The following is a 22,551-nucleotide window of genomic DNA, read 5'->3' on the forward strand; positions in this document are numbered from 1 at the left end:
TGTTTCACGGAAACATGGCTCTCTCGGGTTATGTTGTCGGAGTCAGTTCAGCCACCGGGCTTCTCCGTGCATCGCGCCGACAGAGATAAAAAAACTCTTTAGGAAGAGGAAGCGTGGGGGTAAATTGCAACCTTCCGGTTACTAGTCCAACGCTCTAGCGACTAGGCTACCCTGCCGCCCCGGCGGAATGATGTTGCACTGCCTAGGGGTTCCACTAGATGTCAACCATCAATATAAATTACAATGAGACATCTATGATGTTGTGGGAGTGAATGAGAGCAGAATCAGTCAGGTGTCTGGCAGTCAGCCATTTTCTGATCACGCTTATTCCTCATGGTACCCACTTGCGTTCCATTGCTCATGAAGACACAAAGGAATAGTCTGGTTGGAACTTTATTGACACTACATGTTAAAAACATCCTAATGATTGATTCTGTACTTAGTTTGAAATGTTTCTTCGACCGGTAATATAACTTTTTGAAGTTTTTGTCCGATGTAACGCTGACCAGAATGAGTGTTTGGATATGTAAACCAAACTCGCTAACAAAGGAAGGTATTTGGACATAAATAACAGACATTTTTGAACAAAACAAACATTTATTGTGGACCTGGGAATCCTGCTTTCTGATGTAGATCATCAAAGGTAAGGGAATATTTATCGTGTAATTTCTTGTTTATGTTGACGCCATCGTTGTGGTTGTGGTGATTTTTACTCCTGAGCGCCGTCTCAGATTATTGCATGGGTTTCTTTTTCCATAATTAAAAAAAAAAATATGACACAGCGGTTGCATTAATTAAGGAGAGGTATATCTATAATTCCATGTGTAGAACTCGTATTATCATCGACATTTATGATGAGTATTTCTGTTGAATCGATGTGGCTATGCAAAATCACTGGATGTTTTTGGAACTAGTGAATGTAACGCGCCAATGTAAACTCTGATATAAATATGCACTTTATCGAACAAAACATACATGTATTGTGTAACATGAAGTCCTATGAGTGTCATCTGATGAAGATTTGTGCTTTTTCTCTTTCTCTCTGGCTGGTAAAATTGGCTGTGTATTTTAGTGAGTTGTTGGTGACCTAACAGAATCGTTTGTGGTGCTTTCCCCGTAAATCCTATTTGAAATCGGACACTGTGGTGGGATTAACAACAAGACTACCTTGAAAACGAAAAAAATACATGTTTCCTGATTTCCCTGATTTCAAACCAACACCCTGATTTCAACCCAACACCCTGATTTCAACTAATTTCAACCCAACACATTGATTTCAACCCAACACCTTGATTTCAACCCAACACCTTGATTTCAACCCAACAACCCAATACCTTGATTTCAACCCAACACCTTAATTTCAACCCAACACCCCCGATTTCATCCCAACACCTTGATTTCATCCCAACACCTTGATTTCAACTCAACAGCTTGATTTCAACTAATTCCAACCCAGCACCTTGATTCCAACCCAACACCTTGATTCCAACCCAACACCTTGATTCCAACCCAACACCTTGATTTCAACCCAACAGCTTGATTTCAACTAATTCCAACCCAGCACCTTGATTCCAACCCAACACCATGATTCCAACCCAACACCTTGATTCCAACCCAACACCTTGATTTCAACCCAGCACCCTGACTTCAACCCAACACCTTGATTTCAACTCAACACCTTGATTTCAACCCAACACCTTAATTTCAACCCAGCACCCTGATTATTCTCCTGATGAGAGTCTTGTAAAATGTACTGGTGCTGAGAAATGCACACCAGAGTAAACAATCACAACCATCTTCACAGAGTCAAAACATTTCCCATCTGTCATCTCTTCATCTAACTGTTCTTGGTCAATACTTCTCAAAGAGTAGAGCATCATTTGACTGATTCATGTTCACTTGTGTCAAACACACACACAGTTGTAGAATGCTGTAGAAACTAATGGAAATGCATGGTATTGACTGCAGAAGATAACCCCTGGCAATCTAACAATGTTTAAACTATACTTCAATCTAACACTGTCTAATGAATGTTTAAACTATACCCCCCCCCCCGCCAAACCCTCCCCTGACACGGACGACGCTGGGCCAAATGTGCGCCGCCCTATGGGACTCCCGATCACGGCCGGTTGTGATCCAACCCGGGTCTGTAGTGACACCTGTAGCCATGTGATGCAGTTCCTTAGAATAACACTGTAACGTAACAAATGTCAAGGAGTCTGAATTCTTTGCGTATACACTGCCTCTTTGGCTCAGGATGCTCCTATGAACATGTTAAAAAGCCTGGTTTTTGGTTGAAAATGGATATGTATACTTTGATTTGTTTATTTTCAAGTCAACACAGAACTAAAATATCAATCAAGTTTAAAATAATCAATCTCTCGAAAGGTTAAATTTAAGTCATTAAATAAGTCAGTAAATCAACAAGTCATCAAATCAATAAGTCAAATAAATCAATACGTCTTTAAATCAACAAGTCATCTTGCCTGGTTGAGATTGGAGTTTTTGCTTGAGTGGTTGGTCTGGTGGAGTGGTTGGTCTGGTTTAGTGGTTGGTCTGGTTTAGTGGTTGGACTGGTTTAGTGGTTGGTCTGGTTTAGTGGTTGGACTGGTTTAGTGGTTGGTCTGGTTTAGTGGTTGGTCTGGTGTAGTGGTTGGTCTGGTGTAGTGGTTGGTCTGGTGTAGTGATTGGACTGGTGTAGTGGTTGGTCTGGTTTAGTGGTTGGTCTGGTTTAGTGGTTGGTCTGGTTTAGTGGTTGGTCTGGTGTAGTGGTTGGTCTCTTGGAGTGTTTGGTCTGGTTTAGTGGTTGGCCTGGTGGAGTGGTTGGTCTGGTTTAGTGGTTGGTCTGGTGTAGTGGTTGGCCTGGTGGAGTGATTGGTCTGGTGGAGTGGTTGGTCTGGTTTAGTGGTTGGCCTGGTGGAGTGGTTGGTCTGGTAGTGGTTGGTTGGTAGTGGTTGGCCTGGTGTAGTGGTTGGTCTGGTGTAGTGGTTGGCCTGGTTTAGTGGTTGGTCTGGTGTAGTGGTTGGTCTGGTGTAGTGGTTGGTCTGGTGTAGTGGTTGGACTGGTGTAGTGGTTGGTCTGGTTTAGTGGTTGGTCTGGTTTAGTGGTTGGTCTGGTTTAGTGGTTGGTCTGGTGTAGTGGTTGGTCTGGTGGAGTGTTTGGTCTGGTTTAGTGGTTGGCCTGGTGGAGTGGTTGGTCTGGTTTAGTGGTTGGTCTGGTGTAGTGGTTGGCCTGGTGGAGTGGTTGGTCTGGTTTAGTGGTTGGTCTGGTGGAGTGGTTGGTCTGGTCTTTAGTGGTTGGTCTGGTGGAGGTTGGTCTGGTTTAGTGGTTGGCCTGGTGTAGTGGTTGGTCTGGTTTAGTGGTTGGTCTGGTGTAGTGGTTGGTCTGGTGGAGTGGTTGGTCTGGTGGAGTGGTTGGTCTGGTGTAGTGGTTGGTCTGGTGTAGTGGTTGGTCTGGTTTAGTGCTTGGTCTGGTGTAGTGCTTGGTCTGGTGAGGTGGTTGGGGGACTGGGTTTGTAGATGGGAGAAAGGATTTGGAATTTGAATGATTGCCCTGTCAACGAGAGAAGTTCTAGTGACTATGCAAATGAGGATGATACTGTCAATTCAGGATGTTACTATCATGGAATATTTGGTGGATGTGGTTCAGAGACGGACTGGGATCAGATATCGGCCCTGACATTCTAACACACTGGCCCATTCTTTTTTCTCGATGCCACCATTGTTAGCCAGATAATTATGAATTTGTTGCGAAACCCCCTAAATTAGACAGGCCTAATATGGGCAAAACATTTACCAGCCCATCTGGCATTTCCCCCGAAAGGACATAGGCCTCCGGTGTATTTTGTCAAACTATGAACGGAGATCTAAAGGGCGGGAACAGAACGTGCACGGCCTTCAGGAAGTATTCAGACCCCTTGACTTATTCTACAGTTTATTGTGTTACAGCCTGAATCAGAAATGTATTAAACAGATCTGTCTATAAACCCTATAGCAGTGGTCTCCTGGTATCTGTGTATAAACCCTATAGCAGTGGTCTCCTGGTATCTGTCTATAAACCCTATAGCAGTGGTCTCCTGGTATCTGTGTATAAACCCTATAGCAGTGGTCTCCTGGTATCTGTCTATAAACCCTATAGCAGTGGTCTCCTGGTATCTGTGTATAAACCCTATAGCAGTGGTCTCCTGGTATCTGCCTATAAACCCTATAGCAGTGGTCTCCTGGTATCTGTCTATAAACCCTATAGCAGTGGTCTCCTGGTATCTGTGTATAAACCCTATAGCAGTGGTCTCCTGGTATCTGCCTATAAACCCTATAGCAGTGGTCTCCTGGTATCTGTGTATAAACCCTATAGCAGGGGTCTCCTGGTATCTGCCTATAAACCCTATAGCAGTGGTCTCCTGGTATCTGCCTATAAACCCTATAGCAGTGGTCTCCTGGTATCTGCCTATAAACCCGATAGCAGTGGTCTCCTGGCATCTGTGTATAAACCCTATAGCAGTGGTCTCCTGGTATCTGTCTATAAACCCTATAGCAGTGGTCTCCTGGTATCTGTCTATAAACCCTATAGCAGTGGTCTCCTGGTATCTGTGTATAAACCCTATAGCAGTGGTCTCCTGGTATCTGTCTATAAACCCTATAGCAGTGGTCTCCTGGTATCTGTCTATAAACCCTATAGCAGTGGTCTCCTGGTATCTGCCTATAAACCCTATAGCAGTGGTCTCCTGGTATCTGTGTATAAACCCTATAGCAGTGGTCTCCTGGTATCTGTGTATAAACCCTATAGCAGTGGTCTCCTGGTATCTGTCTATAAACCCTATAGCAGTGGTCTCCTGGTATCTGTGTATAAACCCTATAGCAGTGGTCTCCTGGTATCTGTCTATAAACCCGATAGCAATGGTCTCCTGGTATCTGTGTATAAACCCTATAGCAGGGGTCTCCTGGTATCTGCCTATAAACCCTATAGCAGTGGTCTCCTGGTATCTGTGTATAAACCCTATAGCAGTGGTCTCCTGGTATCTGTGTATAAACCCTATAGCAGTGGTCTCCTGGTATCTGCCTATAAACCCTATAGCAGGGGTCTCCTGGTATCTGTGTATAAACCCTATAGCAGTGGTCTCCTGGTATCTGCCTATAAACCCTATAGCAGTGGTCTCCTGGTATCTGCCTATAAACCCTATAGCAGTGGTCTCCTGGTATCTGCCTATAAACCCTATAGCAGGGGTCTCCTGGTATCTGTGTATAAACCCTATAGCAGTGGTCTCCTGGTATCTGCCTATAAACCCTATAGCAGGGGTCTCCTGGTATCTGTGTATAAACCCTATAGCAGTGGTCTCCTGGTATCTGTGTATAAACCCTATAGCAGGGGTCTCCTGGTATCTGCCTATAAACCCTATAGCAGTGGTGTCCTGGTATCTGCCTATAAACCCTATAGCAGTGGTCTCCTGGTATCTGTGTATAAACCCTATAGCAGTGGTCTCCTGGTATCTTTCTATAAACCCTATAGCAGTGGTCTCCTGGTATCTGTGTATAAACCCTATAGCAGTGGTCTCCTGGTATCTGCCTATAAACCCTATAGCAGTGGTCTCCTGGTATCTGCCTATAAACCCTATAGCAGGGGTCTCCTGGTATCTGTCTATAAACCCTATAGCAGGGGTCTCCTGGTATCTGTGTATAAACCCTATAGCAGTGGTCTCCTGGTATCTGCCTATAAACCCTATAGCAGTGGTCTCCTGGTATCTGTGTATAAACCCTATAGCAGTGGTCTCCTGGTATCTGCCTATAAACCCTATAGCAGTGGTCTCCTGGTATCTGCCTATAAACCCTATAGCAGGGGTCTCCTGGTATCTGTGTATAAACCCTATAGCAGTGGTCTCCTGGTATCTGCCTATAAACCCTATAGCAGGGGTCTCCTGGTATCTGTGTATAAACCCTATAGCAGTGGTCTCCTGGTATCTGTGTATAAACCCTATAGCAGGGGTCTCCTGGTATCTGCCTATAAACCCTATAGCAGTGGTGTCCTGGTATCTGCCTATAAACCCTATAGCAGTGGTCTCCTGGTATCTGTGTATAAACCCTATAGCAGTGGTCTCCTGGTATCTTTCTATAAACCCTATAGCAGTGGTCTCCTGGTATCTGTGTATAAACCCTATAGCAGTGGTCTCCTGGTATCTGCCTATAAACCCTATAGCAGTGGTCTCCTGGTATCTGCCTATAAACCCTATAGCAGGGGTCTCCTGGTATCTGTCTATAAACCCTATAGCAGGGGTCTCCTGGTATCTGTGTATAAACCCTATAGCAGTGGTCTCCTGGTATCTGTCTATAAACCCTATAGCAGTGGTCTCCTGGTATCTGTGTATAAACCCTATAGCAGTGGTCTCCTGGTATCTGCCTATAAACCCTATAGCAGTGGTCTCCTGGTATCTGTGTATAAACCCTATAGCAGTGGTCTCCTGGTATCTGCCTATAAACCCTATAGCAGTGGTCTCCTGGTATCTGTGTATAAACCCTATAGCAGTGGTCTCCTGGTATCTGCCTATAAACCCTATAGCAGTGGTCTCCTGGTATCTGCCTATAAACCCTATAGCAGTGGTCTCCTGGTATCTGCCTATAAACCCTATAGCAGGGGTCTCCTGGTATCTGTGTATAAACCCTATAGCAGTGGTCTCCTGGTATCTGTGTATAAACCCTATAGCAGGGGTCTCCTGGTATCTGCCTATAAACCCTATAGCAGTGGTGTCCTGGTATCTGCCTATAAACCCTATAGCAGTGGTCTCCTGGTATCTGTGTATAAACCCTATAGCAGTGGTCTCCTGGTATCTGCCTATAAACCCTATAGCAGTGGTCTCCTGGTATCTGTGTATAAACCCTATAGCAGTGGTCTCCTGGTATCTGCCTATAAACCCTATAGCAGTGGTCTCCTGGTATCTGCCTATAAACCCTATAGCAGGGGTCTCCTGGTATCTGTCTATAAACCCTATAGCAGGGGTCTCCTGGTATCTGTGTATAAACCCTATAGCAGTGGTCTCCTGGTATCTGTGTATAAACCCTATAGCAGGGGTCTCCTGGTATCTGTGTATAAACCCTATAGCAGTGGTCTCCTGGTATCTGCCTATAAACCCTATAGCAGTGGTCTCCTGGTATCTGTGTATAAACCCTATAGCAGTGGTCTCCTGGTATCTGCCTATAAACCCTATAGCAGTGGTCTCCTGGTATCTGCCTATAAACCCTATAGCAGGGGTCTCCTGGTATCTGTCTATAAACCCTATAGCAGGGGTCTCCTGGTATCTGTGTATAAACCCTATAGCAGGGGTCTCCTGGTATCTGCCTATAAACCCTATAGCAGTGGTCTCCTGGTATCTTTCTATAAACCCTATAGCAGTGGTCTCCTGGTATCTGTGTATAAACCCTATAGCAGTGGTCTCCTGGTATCTGTGTATAAACCCTATAGCAGTGGTCTCCTGGTATCTGTGTATAAACCCTATAGCAGTGGTCTCCTGGTATCTGTCTATAAACCCTATAGCAGTGGTCTCCTGGTATCTGTGTATAAACCCTATAGCAGTGGTCTCCTGGTATCTGCGTATAAACCCTATAGCAGTGGTCTCCTGGTATCTGCCTATAAACCCTATAGCAGTGGTCTCCTGGTATCTGCCTATAAACCCGATAGCAGTGGTCTCCTGGTATCTGTGTATAAACCCTATAGCAGTGGTCTCCTGGTATCTGCCTATAAACCCTATAGCAGTGGTCTCCTGGTATCTGCCTATAAACCCGATAGCAGTGGTCTCCTGGTATCTGTATATAAACCCTATAGCAGTGGTCTCCTGGTATCTGTGTATAAACCCTATAGCAGTGGTCTCCTGGTATCTGCCTATAAACCCTATAGCAGTGGTCTCCTGGTATCTGCCTATAAACCCGATAGCAGTGGTCTCCTGGTATCTGTATATAAACCCTATAGCAGTGGTCTCCTGGTATCTGTGTATAAACCCTATAGCAGTGGTCTCCTGGTATCTGTCTATAAACCCTATAGCAGTGGTCTCCTGGTATCTGTGTATAAACCCTATAGCAGTGGTCTCCTGGTATCTGTCTATAAACCCTATAGCAGGGGTCTCCTGGTATCTGTCTATAAACCCTATAGCAGGGGTCTCCTGGTATCTGTCTATAAACCCTATAGCAGTGGTCTCCTGGTATCTGCCTATAAACCCTATAGCAGTGGTCTCCTGGTATCTGTATATAAACCCTATAGCAGTGGTCTCCTGGTATCTGTGTATAAACCCTATAGCAGTGGTCTCCTGGTATCTGCCTATAAACCCTATAGCAGTGGTGTCCTGGTATCTGTATATAAACCCTATAGCAGTGGTCTCCTGGTATCTGTATATAAACCCTATAGCAGTGGTCTCCTGGTATCTGTCTATAAACCCTATGGTTGAAGTCCCCAATAGGTCGATCGCCAGCCAGCAGCCCACCTATGAGTAGCTTGCTAAACAATTCTGAAAGTTCATGCAATTTTCACATGTTCCATCTCAAATTGTCATAAATAAATCTCACAAGTATCAGACATGTCAAGCTGCCCCCTGCTGTCTAATCAATGCAACACTGAATACATTTACATGAACACCAATAGGAGCGAAACAGACACTCAAGTATTCTGTTTTCTAATTATACCACTGGATACTTTCACCCCTAACTTCTGATTATCATGTCAGACATTTGGTAGGTCACATAATCATTTCTGACATTGTACAAACACACACACACACACACGCACGCACCAAGTCCAAGTGGAGTCTTGACCGAGGCTGTTTGGGTGATATAATCAAGTCCAAGTGGAGTCTTGACCGAGGCTGTTTGGGTGATATAATCAAGTCCAAGTGGAGTCTTGATCGAGGCTGTTTGGGTGATATAATCAAGTCCAAGTGGAGTCTTGACCGAGGCTGTTTGGGTGATATAATCAAGTCCAAGTGGAGTCTTGACCGAGGCTGTTTGGGTGATATAATCAAGTCCAAGTGGAGTCTTGACCGAGGCTGTTTGGGTGATATAATCAAGTCCAAGTGGAGTCTTGACCGAGGCTGTTTGGGTGATATAATCAAGTCCTAGTGGAGTCTTGACCGAGGCTGTTTGGGTGATATAATCAAGTCCAAGTGGAGTCTTGACCGAGGCTGTTTGGGTGATATAATCAAGTCCAAGTGGAGTCTTGACCGAGGCTGTTTGGGTGATATAATCAAGTCCAAGTGGAGTCTTGACCGAGGCTGTTTGGGTTATTGCTGTTTTCGTCTGTAATCACACTGGCATCAGTTCCCTCTGCTCTATGCCATTCTAACACAGCCACCAAACACTTTAGCACACTCTGGTACACTCCAACACGCTAGTTCACTCTGTTACACTCCAACACGCTAGTTCACTCTGTTACACTCCAACACGCTAGTTCACTCTGGTACACTCCAACACACTATTACACTCTGGTACACTCCAACACGTTAGTACACTCTGGTACACTGCAACACATTAGTACACTCTGGTACACTCCAACACGCTAGAATACTCTGGTACACTCCAACACGCTAGAATACTCTGGTACACTCCAACACGCTAGAATATTCTGGTACACTCCACAACACGCTAGTACACTCTGGTACACTCCAACACGCTAGAATACTCTGGTACACTCCAACAAGTTACTAACCTCTGGTACACTCCAACAGGCTAGAATACTCTGGTACACTGCAACACATTAGTACACTCTGGTACACTCCAACACGCTAGAATACTCTGGTACACTCCAACACGTTAGTACCCTCTGGTACACTCCAACACGCTAGAATACTCTGGTACACTCCAACACGCTAGAATTCTCTGGTACACTCCAACACGCTAGAATACTCTGGTAAACTCCAACACGTTAGTACCCTCTGGTACATTCCAACCCGCTAGTGCTCTCCAACACGCTAGTACACTCTGGTACACTCCAACACGCTAGAATACTCTGGTACACTCCAACACGCTAGAATACTCTGATACACTCCAACACGTTAGTACCCTCTGGTACACTCCAACACGCTAGTGCTCTCCAACACGTTAGTACCATCTGGTACACTCCAACACGCTAGTGCTCTCCAACACGCTAGTACACTCTGGTACACTCCAACACGTTAGTACACTCCAACATTCTAGTACACTCTGGTATACTCCAACACACTAGTACACTCTGGTACACTCCAACATGCTAGTACACTCAGGTACACTCCAACTCGCTAGTACACTCTGGTACACTCCAACACACTAGTATACTCCAACACACTAGTACACGCAGGTACACTCCAACATGTTAGTACACTCCAACATGCTAGTACACTCTGGTACCCTCCAACATGCTAGTACACTCTGGTACACTCCAACATGCTAGTACACTCTGGTACACTCCAACACACTAGTATACTCCAACACACTAGTACACGCAGGTACACTCCAACATGTTAGTACACTCCAACATGCTAGTACACTCTGGTACCCTCCAACATGCTAGTACACTCTGGTACACTCCAACATGCTAGTACACTCTGGTACACTCCAACACACTAGTATACTCCAACACACTAGTACACGCAGGTACACTCCAACATGTTAGTACACTCCAACATGCTAGTACACTCTGGTACCCTCCAACATGCTAGTACACTCTGGTACACTCCAACATGTTAGTACACTCCAACAGGCTAGTACACTCTGGTACACTCCAACACGCTAGAACACTCTGGTACACTCCAACACGCTAGTAAATACCTGAGAGATGGGTTACTGACAGAGAGGTAAATACCTGAGACCAGGGTTACTGACAGAGAGGTAAATACCTGAGACCAGGGTTACTGACAGAGAGGTAATACCTGAGAGATGGGTTACTGACAGAGAGGTAAATACCTGAGACCAGGGTTACTGACAGAGAGGTAAATACCTGAGAGATGGGTTTCTGACAGAGCGGTAAATACCTGAGAGATGGGTTACTGACAGAGAGATAAATACCTGAGACCAGGGTTACTGACAGAGAGATGGGTTATTGACAGAGAGGTAAATACCTGAGACCAGGGTTACTGACAGAGAGATGGGTTATTGACAGAGAGGTAAATACCTGAGAGATGGGTTACTGACAGAGGTAAATACCTGAGACCAGGGTTACTGACAGAGAGATGGGTTATTGACAGAGAGGTAAATACCTGAGAGATGGCTTACTGACAGAGAGGTAAATACCTGAGAGGTGGGTTATTGACAGAGAGGTAATACCTGAGACCAGGGTGACTGACAGAGAGGTACATACCTGAGAGATGGGTTACTGACAGAGAGGTAAATACCTGAGAGATGGGTTATTGACAGAGAGGTAAATACCTGAGACCAGGGTTACTGACAGAGAGGTAAATACCTGAGAGGTGGGTTATTGACAGAGAGGTAAATACCTGAGACCAGGGTTACTGACAGAGAGGTACATACCTGAGAGATGGGTTACTGACAGAGAGGTAAATACCTGAGAGATGGGTTACTGACAGAGAGGTAATACCTGAGAGATGATATACTGACAGAGAGGTAATACCTGAGACCAGGGTTACTGACAGAGAGGTAAATACCTGAGAGGTGGGTTACTGACAGAGAGGTAATACCTGAGAGATGATATACTGACAGAGAGGTAATACCTGAGAGATGGGTTACTGACAGAGAGGTAAATACCTGAGACCAGGGTTACTGACAGAGAGGTAAATACCTGAGACCAGGGTTACTGACAGAGAGGTAAATACCTGAGACCAGGGTTACTGACAGAGAGGTAAATACCTGAGAGGTGGGTTATTGACAGAGAGGTAAATACCTGAGACCAGGGTTACTGACAGAGAGGTACATACCTGAGAGATGGGTTACTGACAGAGAGGTAAATACCTGAGAGATGGGTTACTGACAGAGAGGTAATACCTGAGAGATGGGTTACTGACAGAGAGATGGGTTACTGACAGAGAGGTAAATACCTGAGAGATGGGTTACTGACATAGAGATGGGTTACTGACAGAGAGGTAAATACCTGAGAGATGGGTTACTGACAGAGAGGTAAATACCTGAGAGATGGGTTACTGACAGAGAGGTAATACCTGAGAGATGATATACTGACAGAGAGGTAAATACCTGAGAGATGGGTTACTGACAGAGAGGTAAATACCTGAGAGATGGGTTACTGACAGAGAGGTAAATACCTGAGAGATGGGTTACTGACAGAGAGGTAAATACCTGAGAGATGGGTTACTGACAGAGAGGTAATACCTGAGAGATGATATACTGACAGAGAGGTAATACCTGAGACCAGGGTTACTGACAGAGAGGTAAATACCTGAGAGGTGGGTTACTGACAGAGAGGTAATACCTGAGAGATGATATACTGACAGAGAGGTAATACCTGAGACCAGGGTTACTGACAGAGAGGTAAATACCTGAGACCAGGGTTACTGACAGAGAGGTAATACCTGAGACCAGGGTTACTGACAGAGATGGGTTACTGACAGAGAGGTAAATACCTGAGAGATGGGTTACTGACAGAGATGGGTTACTGACAGAGATGGGTTACTGACAGAGATGGGTTACTGACAGAGAGGTAATACCTGAGAGATGGGTTACTGACAGAGAGGTCAATACCTGAGAGATGGGTTACTGACAGAGAGGTAAATACCTGAGAGATGGGTTACTGACAGAGAGGTAAATACCTGAAAGATGGGTTACTGACAGAGAGGTAATACCTGAGAGATGGGTTACTGACAGAGAGGTAATACCTGAGAGATGGGTTACTGACAGAGAGGTAATACCTGAGACCAGGGTTACTGACAGAGAGGTAATACCTGAGACCAGGGTTACTGACAGAGAGGTAATACCTGAGACCAGGGTTACTGACAGAGAGGTAAATACCTGAGAGATGGGTTACTGACAGAGAGATGGGTTACTGACAGAGAGGTAAATACCTGAGAGATGGGTTACTGACAGAGAGATGGGTTACTGACAGAGAGGTAAATACCTGAGAGATGGGTTACTGACAGAGAGGTAAATACCTGAGACCAGGGTTACTGACATAGAGGTAAATACCTGAGACCAGGGTTACTGACAGAGAGGTAAATACCTGAGAGATGGGTTACTGACAGAGAGGTAAATACCTGAGAGATGGGTTACTGACAGAGAGGTACATACCTGAGAGATGGGTTACTGACAGAGAGGTACATACCTGAGAGATGGGTTACTGACAGAGAGGTACATACCTGAGAGATGGGTTACTGACAGAGAGGTAAATACCTGAGAGATGGGTTACTGACAGAGAGGTAAACACCTGAGAGATGGGTTACTGACAGAGAGGTAATACCTGAGAGATGGGTTACGGACAGAGAGGTAAATACCTGAGACCAGGGTTACTGACAGAGAGGTAAATACCTGAGAGATGGGTTACTGACAGAGAGGTAATACCTGAGACCAGGGTTACTGACAGAGAGGTAAATACCTGAGAGGTGGGTTACTGACAGAGAGGTAATACCTGAGAGATGATATACTGACAGAGAGGTAATACCTGAGACCAGGGTTACTGACAGAGAGGTAAATACCTGAGACCAGGGTTACTGACAGAGAGGTAAATACCTGAGACCAGGGTTACTGACAGAGAGGTAAATACCTGAGACCCGGGTTACTGACAGAGATGGGTTACTGACAGAGAGGTAATACCTGAGACCAGGGTTACTGACAGAGATGGGTTACTGACAGAGAGGTAAATACCTGAGAGATGAGTTACTGACAGAGAGATAAATACCTGAGAGATGGGTTACTGACAGAGATGGGTTACTGACAGAGATGGGTTACTGACAGAGAGGTAATACCTGAGAGATGGGTTACTGACAGAGAGGTAAATACCTGAGAGATGGGTTACTGACAGAGAGGTAAATACCTGAGAGATGGGTTACTGACAGAGAGGTAAATACCTGAAAGATGGGTTACTGACAGAGAGGTAAATAACTGAGACCAGGGTTACTGACAGAGAGGTAATACCTGAGAGATGGGTTACTGACAGAGAGGTAATACCTGAGAGGTGGGTTACTGACAGAGAAGTAATACCTGAGAGATGGGTTACTGACAGAGAGGTAATACCTGAGAGATGGGTTACTGACAGAGAGGTAATACCTGAGACCAGGGTTACTGACAGAGAGGTAATACCTGAGACCAGGGTTACTGACAGAGAGGTAATACCTGAGACCAGGGTTACTGACAGAGAGGTAATACCTGAGACCAGGGTTACTGACAGAGAGGTAATACCTGAGACCAGGGTTACTGACAGAGATGGGTTACTGACAGAGAGGTAAATACCTGAGAGATGGGTTACTGACAGAGAGGTAATACCTGAGAGATGATATACTGACAGAGAGGTAAATACCTGAGACCAGGGTTACTGACAGAGAGGTACATACCTGAGAGATGGGTTACTGACAGAGAGGTAAATACCTGAGAGATGGGTTACTGACAGAGAGATGGGTTACTGACAGAGAGGTAAATACCTGAGAGATGGGTTACTGACATAGAGATGGGTTACTGACAGAGAGGTAAATACCTGAGAGATGGGTTACTGACAGAGAGGTAAATACCTGAGAGATGGGTTACTGACAGAGAGGTAATACCTGAGAGATGATATACTGACAGAGAGGTAATACCTGAGAGATGGGTTACTGACAGAGAGATAAATACCTGAGACCAGGGTTACTGACAGAGAGGTAAATACCTGAGAGATGGGTTACTGACAGAGAGGTAAATACCTGAGAGATGGGTTACTGACAGAGAGGTAAATACCTGAGAGATGGGTTACTGACAGAGAGGTAATACCTGAGAGATGATATACTGACAGAGAGGTAATACCTGAGACCAGGGTTACTGACAGAGAGGTAAATACCTGAGAGGTGGGTTACTGACAGAGAGGTAATACCTGAGAGATGATATACTGACAGAGAGGTAATACCTGAGACCAGGGTTACTGACAGAGAGGTAAATACCTGAGACCAGGGTTACTGACAGAGAGGTAAATACCTGAGACCAGGGTTACTGACAGAGATGGGTTACTGACAGAGAGGTAAATACCTGAGAGATGGGTTACTGACAGAGATGGGTTACTGACAGAGATGGGTTACTGACAGAGAGGTAATACCTGAGAGATGGGTTACGGACAGAGAGGTAAATACCTGAGAGATGGGTTACTGACAGAGAGGTAAATACCTGAGAGATGGGTTACTGACAGAGAGGTAAATACCTGAGAGATGGGTTACTGACAGAGAGGTACATACCTGAGAGATGGGTTACTGACAGAGAGGTACATACCTGAGAGATGGGTTACTGACAGAGAGGTAAATACCTGAGAGATGGGTTACTGACAGAGAGGTAAACACCTGAGAGATGGGTTACTGACAGAGAGGTAATACCTGAGAGATGGGTTACGGACAGAGAGGTAAATACCTGAGACCAGGGTTACTGACAGAGAGGTAAATACCTGAGAGATGGGTTTCTGACAGAGAGGTAATACCTGAGACCAGGGTTACTGACAGAGAGGTAAATACCTGAGAGGTGGGTTACTGACAGAGAGGTAATACCTGAGAGATGATATACTGACAGAGAGGTAATACCTGAGACCAGGGTTACTGACAGAGAGGTAAATACCTGAGACCAGGGTTACTGACAGAGAGGTAAATACCTGAGACCAGGGTTACTGACAGAGAGGTAAATACCTGAGACCCGGGTTACTGACAGAGATGGGTTACTGACAGAGAGGTAATACCTGAGACCAGGGTTACTGACAGAGATGGGTTACTGACAGAGAGGTAAATACCTGAGAGATGAGTTACTGACAGAGAGATAAATACCTGAGAGATGGGTTACTGACAGAGATGGGTTACTGACAGAGATGGGTTACTGACAGAGAGGTAATACCTGAGAGATGGGTTACTGACAGAGAGGTAAATACCTGAGAGATGGGTTACTGACAGAGAGGTAAATACCTGAGAGATGAGTTACTGACAGAGAGATAAATACCTGAGAGATGGGTTACTGACAGAGATGGGTTACTGACAGAGATGGGTTACTGACAGAGAGGTAATACCTGAGAGATGGGTTACTGACAGAGAGGTAAATACCTGAGAGATGGGTTACTGACAGAGAGGTAAATACCTGAGAGATGGGTTACTGACAGAGAGGTAAATACCTGAAAGATGGGTTACTGACAGAGAGGTAAATAACTGAGACCAGGGTTACTGACAGAGAGGTAATACCTGAGAGATGGGTTACTGACAGAGAGGTAATACCTGAGAGGTGGGTTACTGACAGAGAGGTAATACCTGAGAGATGGGTTACTGACAGAGAGGTAATACCTGAGAGATGGGTTACTGACAGAGAGGTAATACCTGAGACCAGGGTTACTGACAGAGAGGTAATACCTGAGACCAGGGTTACTGACAGAGAGGTAATACCTGAGACCAGGGTTACTGACAGAGAGGTAATACCTGAGAGATGGGTTACTGACAGAGAGGTAAATACCTGAGAGATGGGTTACTGACAGAGAGATGGGTTACTGACAGAGAGGTAAATACCTGAGAGATGGGTTACTGACAGAGAGATGGGTTACTGACAGAGAGGTAAATACCTGAGAGATGGGTTACTGACAGAGAGGTCAATACCTGAGACCAGGGTTACTGACAGAGAGGTAAATACCTGAGACCAGGGTTACTGACAGAGAGGTAAATACCTGAGAGATGGGTTACTGACAGAGAGGTAAATACCTGAGAGATGGGTTACTGACAGAGAGGTACATACCTGAGAGATGGGTTACTGACAGAGAGGTACATACCTGAGAGATGGGTTACTGACAGAGAGGTAAATACCTGAGAGATGGGTTACTGACAGAGAGGTAAATACCTGAGAGATGGGTTACTGACAGAGAGGTAAACACCTGAGAGATGGGTTACTGACAGAGAGGTAATACCTGAGAGATGGGTTACTGACAGAGAGGTAAATACCTGAGACCAGGGTTACTGACAGAGAGGTAAATACCTGAGAGATGGGTTACTGACAGAGAGGTAATACCTGAGAGATGGGTTACTGACAGAGAGGTAATACCTGAGACCAGGGTTACTGACAGAGAGGTAAATACCTGAGAGGTGGGTTACTGACAGAGAGGTAATACCTGAGAGATGGGTTACTGACAGAGAGGTAATACCTGAGACCAGGGTTACTGACAGAGATGGGTTACTGACAGAGAGGTAAATACCTGAGAGATGAGTTACTGACAGAGAGATAAATACCTGAGAGATGGGTTACTGACAGAGATGGGTTACTGACAGAGGTGGGTTACTGACAGAGAGGTAATACCTGAGAGATGGGTTACTGACAGAGAGGTAAATACCTGAGAGATGGGTTACTGACAGAGAGGTAAATACCTGAGAGATGAGTTACTGACAGAGAGATAAATACCTGAGAGATGGGTTACTGACAGAGATGGGATACTGACAGAGATGGGTTACTGACAGAGAGGTAATACCTGAGAGATGGGTTACTGACAGAGAGGTAAATACCTGAGAGATGGGTTACTGACAGAGAGGTAAATACCTGAGAGATGGGTTACTGACAGAGAGGTAAATACCTGAAAGATGGGTTACTGACAGAGAGGTAAATAACTGAGACCAGGGTTACTGACAGAGAGGTAATACCTGAGAGATGGGTTACTGACAGAGAGGTAATACCTGAGAGGTGGGTTACTGACAGAGAGGTAATACCTGAGAGATGGGTTACTGACAGAGAGGTAATACCTGAGAGATGGGTTACTGACAGAGAGGTAATACCTGAGACCAGGGTTACTGACAGAGAGGTAATACCTGAGACCAGGGTTACTGACAGAGAGGTAATACCTGAGACCAGGGTTACTGACAGAGAGGTAATACCTGAGAGATGGGTTACTGACAGAGAGGTAAATACCTGAGAGATGGGTTACTGACAGAGAGATGGGTTACTGACAGAGAGGTAAATACCTGAGAGATGGGTTACTGACAGAGAGATGGGTTACTGACAGAGAGGTAAATACCTGAGAGATGGGTTACTGACAGAGAGGTAAATACCTGAGACCAGGGTTACTGACAGAGAGGTAAATACCTGAGACCAGGGTTACTGACAGAGAGGTAAATACCTGAGAGATGGGTTACTGACAGAGAGGTAAATACCTGAGAGATGGGTTACTGACAGAGAGGTACATACCTGAGAGATGGGTTACTGACAGAGAGGTACATACCTGAGAGATGGGTTACTGACAGAGAGGTAAATACCTGAGAGATGGGTTACTGACAGAGAGGTAAATACCTGAGAGATGGGTTACTGACAGAGAGGTAAACACCTGAGAGATGGGTTACTGACAGAGAGGTAATACCTGAGAGATGGGTTACTGACAGAGAGGTAAATACCTGAGACCAGGGTTACTGACAGAGAGGTAAATACCTGAGAGATGGGTTACTGACAGAGAGGTAATACCTGAGAGATGGGTTACTGACAGAGAGGTAATACCTGAGACCAGGGTTACTGACAGAGAGGTAAATACCTGAGAGGTGGGTTACTGACAGAGAGGTAATACCTGAGAGATGGGTTACTGACAGAGAGGTAATACCTGAGACCAGGGTTACTGACAGAGAGGTAAATACCTGAGACCAGGGTTACTGACAGAGAGGTAAATACCTGAGACCAGGGTTACTGACAGAGAGGTAAATACCTGAGACCCGGGTTACTGACAGAGATGGGTTACTGACAGAGAGGTAATACCTGAGACCAGGGTTACTGACAGAGATGGGTTACTGACAGAGAGGTAAATACCTGAGAGATGAGTTACTGACAGAGAGATAAATACCTGAGAGATGGGTTACTGACAGAGAGGTAATACCTGAGAGATGGGTTACTGACAGAGAGGTAAATACCTGAGAGATGGGTTACTGACAGAGAGGTAAATACCTGAGAGATGGGTTACTGACAGAGAGGTAAATACCTGAAAGATGGGTTACTGACAGAGAGGTAAATAACTGAGACCAGGGTTACTGACAGAGAGGTAATACCTGAGAGATGGGTTACTGACAGAGAGGTAATACCTGAGAGGTGGGTTACTGACAGAGAGGTAATACCTGAGAGATGGGTTACTGACAGAGAGGTAATACCTGAGACCAGGGTTACTGACAGAGAGGTAATACCTGAGACCAGTGTTACTGACAGAGAGGTAATACCTGAGAGATGGGTTACTGACAGAGAGGTAAATACCTGAGAGATGGGTTACTGACAGAGAGGTAATACCTGAGAGATGGGTTACTGACAGAGAGATGGGTTACTGACAGAGAGGTAATACCTGAGAGATGGGTTACTGACAGAGAGGTAAATACCTGAGAGATGGGTTACTGACAGAGAGGTAAATACCTGAGAGATGGGTTACTGACAGAGAGGTAATACCTGAGAGGTGGGTTACTGACAGAGAGATGGGTTACTGACAGAGAGGTAAATACCTGAGAGATGGGTTACTGACAGAGAGATGGGTTACTGACAGAGAGGTAATACCTGAGAGATGGGTTACTGACAGAGAGGTAAATACCTGAGAGATGGGTTACTGACAGAGAGGTAAATACCTGAGAGATGGGTTACTGACAGAGAGGTAAACACCTGAGAGATGGGTTACTGACAGAGAGGTAATACCTGAGAGATGGGTTACTGACAGAGAGGTAAATACCTGAGACCAGGGTTACTGACAGAGAGGTAAATACCTGAGAGATGGGTTACTGACAGAGAGGTAATACCTGAGAGATGGGTTACTGACAGAGAGGTAAATACCTGAGAGGTGGGTTACTGACAGAGAGGTAATACCTGAGAGATGATATACTGACAGAGAGGTAATACCTGAGACCAGGGTTACTGACAGAGAGGTAAATACCTGAGACCAGGGTTACTGACAGAGGTAAATACCTGAGACCCGGGTTACTGACAGAGATGGGTTACTGACAGAGAGGTAATACCTGAGACCAGGGTTACTGACAGAGATGGGTTACTGACAGAGAGGTAAATACCTGAGAGATGAGTTACTGACAGAGAGATAAATACCTGAGAGATGGGTTACTGACAGAGATGGGTTACTGACAGAGAGGTAATACCTGAGAGATGGGTTACTGACAGAGAGGTAAATACCTGAGAGATGGGTTACTGACAGAGAGGTAAATACCTGAGAGATGGGTTACTGACAGAGAGGTAAATACCTGAGAGATGGGTTACTGACAGAGAGGTAAATACCTGAAAGATGGGTTACTGACAGAGAGGTAAATAACTGAGACCAGAGTTACTGACAGAGAGGTAATACCTGAGAGATGGGTTACTGACAGAGAGGTAATACCTGAGAGGTGGGTTACTGACAGAGAGGTAATACCTGAGAGATGGGTTACTGACAGAGAGGTAATACCTGAGAGATGGGTTACTGACAGAGAGGTAATACCTGAGACCAGGGTTACTGACAGAGAGGTAATACCTGAGACCAGTGTTACTGACAGAGAGGTAATACCTGAGAGATGGGTTACTGACAGAGAGGTAAATACCTGAGAGATGGGTTACTGACAGAGAGATGGGTTACTGACAGAGAGGTAAATACCTGAGAATTGGGTTACTGACAGAGAGGTAAATACCTGAGAGATGGGTTACTGACAGAGAGGTAAATACCTGAAAGATGGGTTACTGACAGAGAGGTAAATAACTGAGACCAGGGTTACTGACAGAGAGGTAATACCTGAGAGATGGGTTACTGACAGAGAGGTAATACCTGAGAGGTGGGTTACTGACAGAGAGGTAATACCTGAGAGATGGGTTACTGACAGAGAGGTAATACCTGAGAGATGGGTTACTGACAGAGAGGTAATACCTGAGACCAGGGTTACTGACAGAGAGGTAATACCTGAGACCAGGGTTACTGACAGAGAGGTAATACCTGAGAGATGGGTTACTGACAGAGCGGTAAATACCTGAGAGATGGGTTACTGACAGAGAGATGGGTTACTGACAGAGAGGTAAATAACTGAGAGATGGGTTACTGACAGAGAGATGGGTTACTGACAGAGAGGTAAATACCTGAGAGATGGGTTACTGACAGAGAGGTAAATACCTGAGACCAGGGATACTGACAGAGAGGTAAATACCTGAGACCAGGGTTACTGACAGAGAGGTAAATACCTGAGAGATGGGTTACTGACAGAGAGGTAAATACCTGAGAGATGGGTTACTGACAGAGAGGTAAACACCTGAGAGATGGGTTACTGACAGAGAGGTAATACCTGAGAGATGGGTTACTGACAGAGAGGTAAATACCTGAGACCAGGGTTACTGACAGAGAGGTAAATACCTGAGAGATGGGTTACTGACAGAGAGGTAATACCTGAGAGATGGGTTACTGACAGAGAGGTAAATACCTGAGAGGTGGGTTACTGACAGAGAGGTAATACCTGAGAGATGATATACTGACAGAGAGGTAATACCTGAGACCAGGGTTACTGACAGAGAGGTAAATACCTGAGACCAGGGTTACTGACAGAGAGGTAAATACCTGAGACCCGGGTTACTGACAGAGATGGGTTACTGACAGAGAGGTAATACCTGAGACCAGGGTTACTGACAGAGATGGGTTACTGACAGAGAGGTAAATACCTGAGAGATGAGTTACTGACAGAGAGATAAATACCTGAGAGATGGGTTACTGACAGAGATGGGTTACTGACAGAGAGGTAATACCTGAGAGATGGGTTACTGACAGAGAGGTAAATACCTGAGAGATGGGTTACTGACAGAGAGGTAAATACCTGAGAGATGGGTTACTGACAGAGAGGTAAATACCTGAAAGATGGGTTACTGACAGAGAGGTAAATAACTGAGACCAGAGTTACTGACAGAGAGGTAATACCTGAGAGATGGGTTACTGACAGAGAGGTAATACCTGAGAGGTGGGTTACTGACAGAGAGGTAATACCTGAGAGATGGGTTACTGACAGAGAGGTAATACCTGAGAGATGGGTTACTGACAGAGAGGTAATACCTGAGACCAGGGTTACTGACAGAGAGGTAATACCTGAGACCAGTGTTACTGACAGAGAGGTAATACCTGAGAGATGGGTTACTGACAGAGAGGTAAATACCTGAGAGATGGGTTACTGACAGAGAGATGGGTTACTGACAGAGAGGTAAATACCTGAGAATTGGGTTACTGACAGAGAGGTAAATACCTGAGAGATGGGTTACTGACAGAGCGGTAAATACCTGAGAGATGGGTTACTGACAGAGAGATGGGTTACTGACAGAGAGGTAAATAACTGAGAGATGGGTTACTGACAGAGAGATGGGTTACTGACAGAGAGGTAAATACCTGAGAGATGGGTTACTGACAGAGAGGTAAATACCTGAGACCAGGGATACTGACAGAGAGGTAAATACCTGAGACCAGGGTTACTGACAGAGAGGTAAATACCTGAGAGAT

The 22,551-nt window shown here is 45.2% G+C and overlaps 1 protein-coding gene across 1 annotated transcript in view; it reads left to right on the top strand.

Annotated features, from left to right (window-relative positions):
• Window positions 1-327: 327 nt before the first annotated feature.
• Window positions 328-22,551, top strand: part of LOC115127019 (macrophage mannose receptor 1-like) — a 50,713-nt gene continuing 28,489 nt past the window's right edge. The window contains exon 1 of the mRNA XM_065023434.1: window positions 328-643. The gene's annotated coding sequence lies outside the window, so the exon portion shown is untranslated. The remainder of the gene's footprint in view (window positions 644-22,551) is intronic.

This window comes from Oncorhynchus nerka, linkage group LG10, assembly GCF_034236695.1.
Source record: "Oncorhynchus nerka isolate Pitt River linkage group LG10, Oner_Uvic_2.0, whole genome shotgun sequence".
In the NCBI taxonomy this organism is placed as follows: Eukaryota; Metazoa; Chordata; class Actinopteri; order Salmoniformes; family Salmonidae; genus Oncorhynchus; species Oncorhynchus nerka.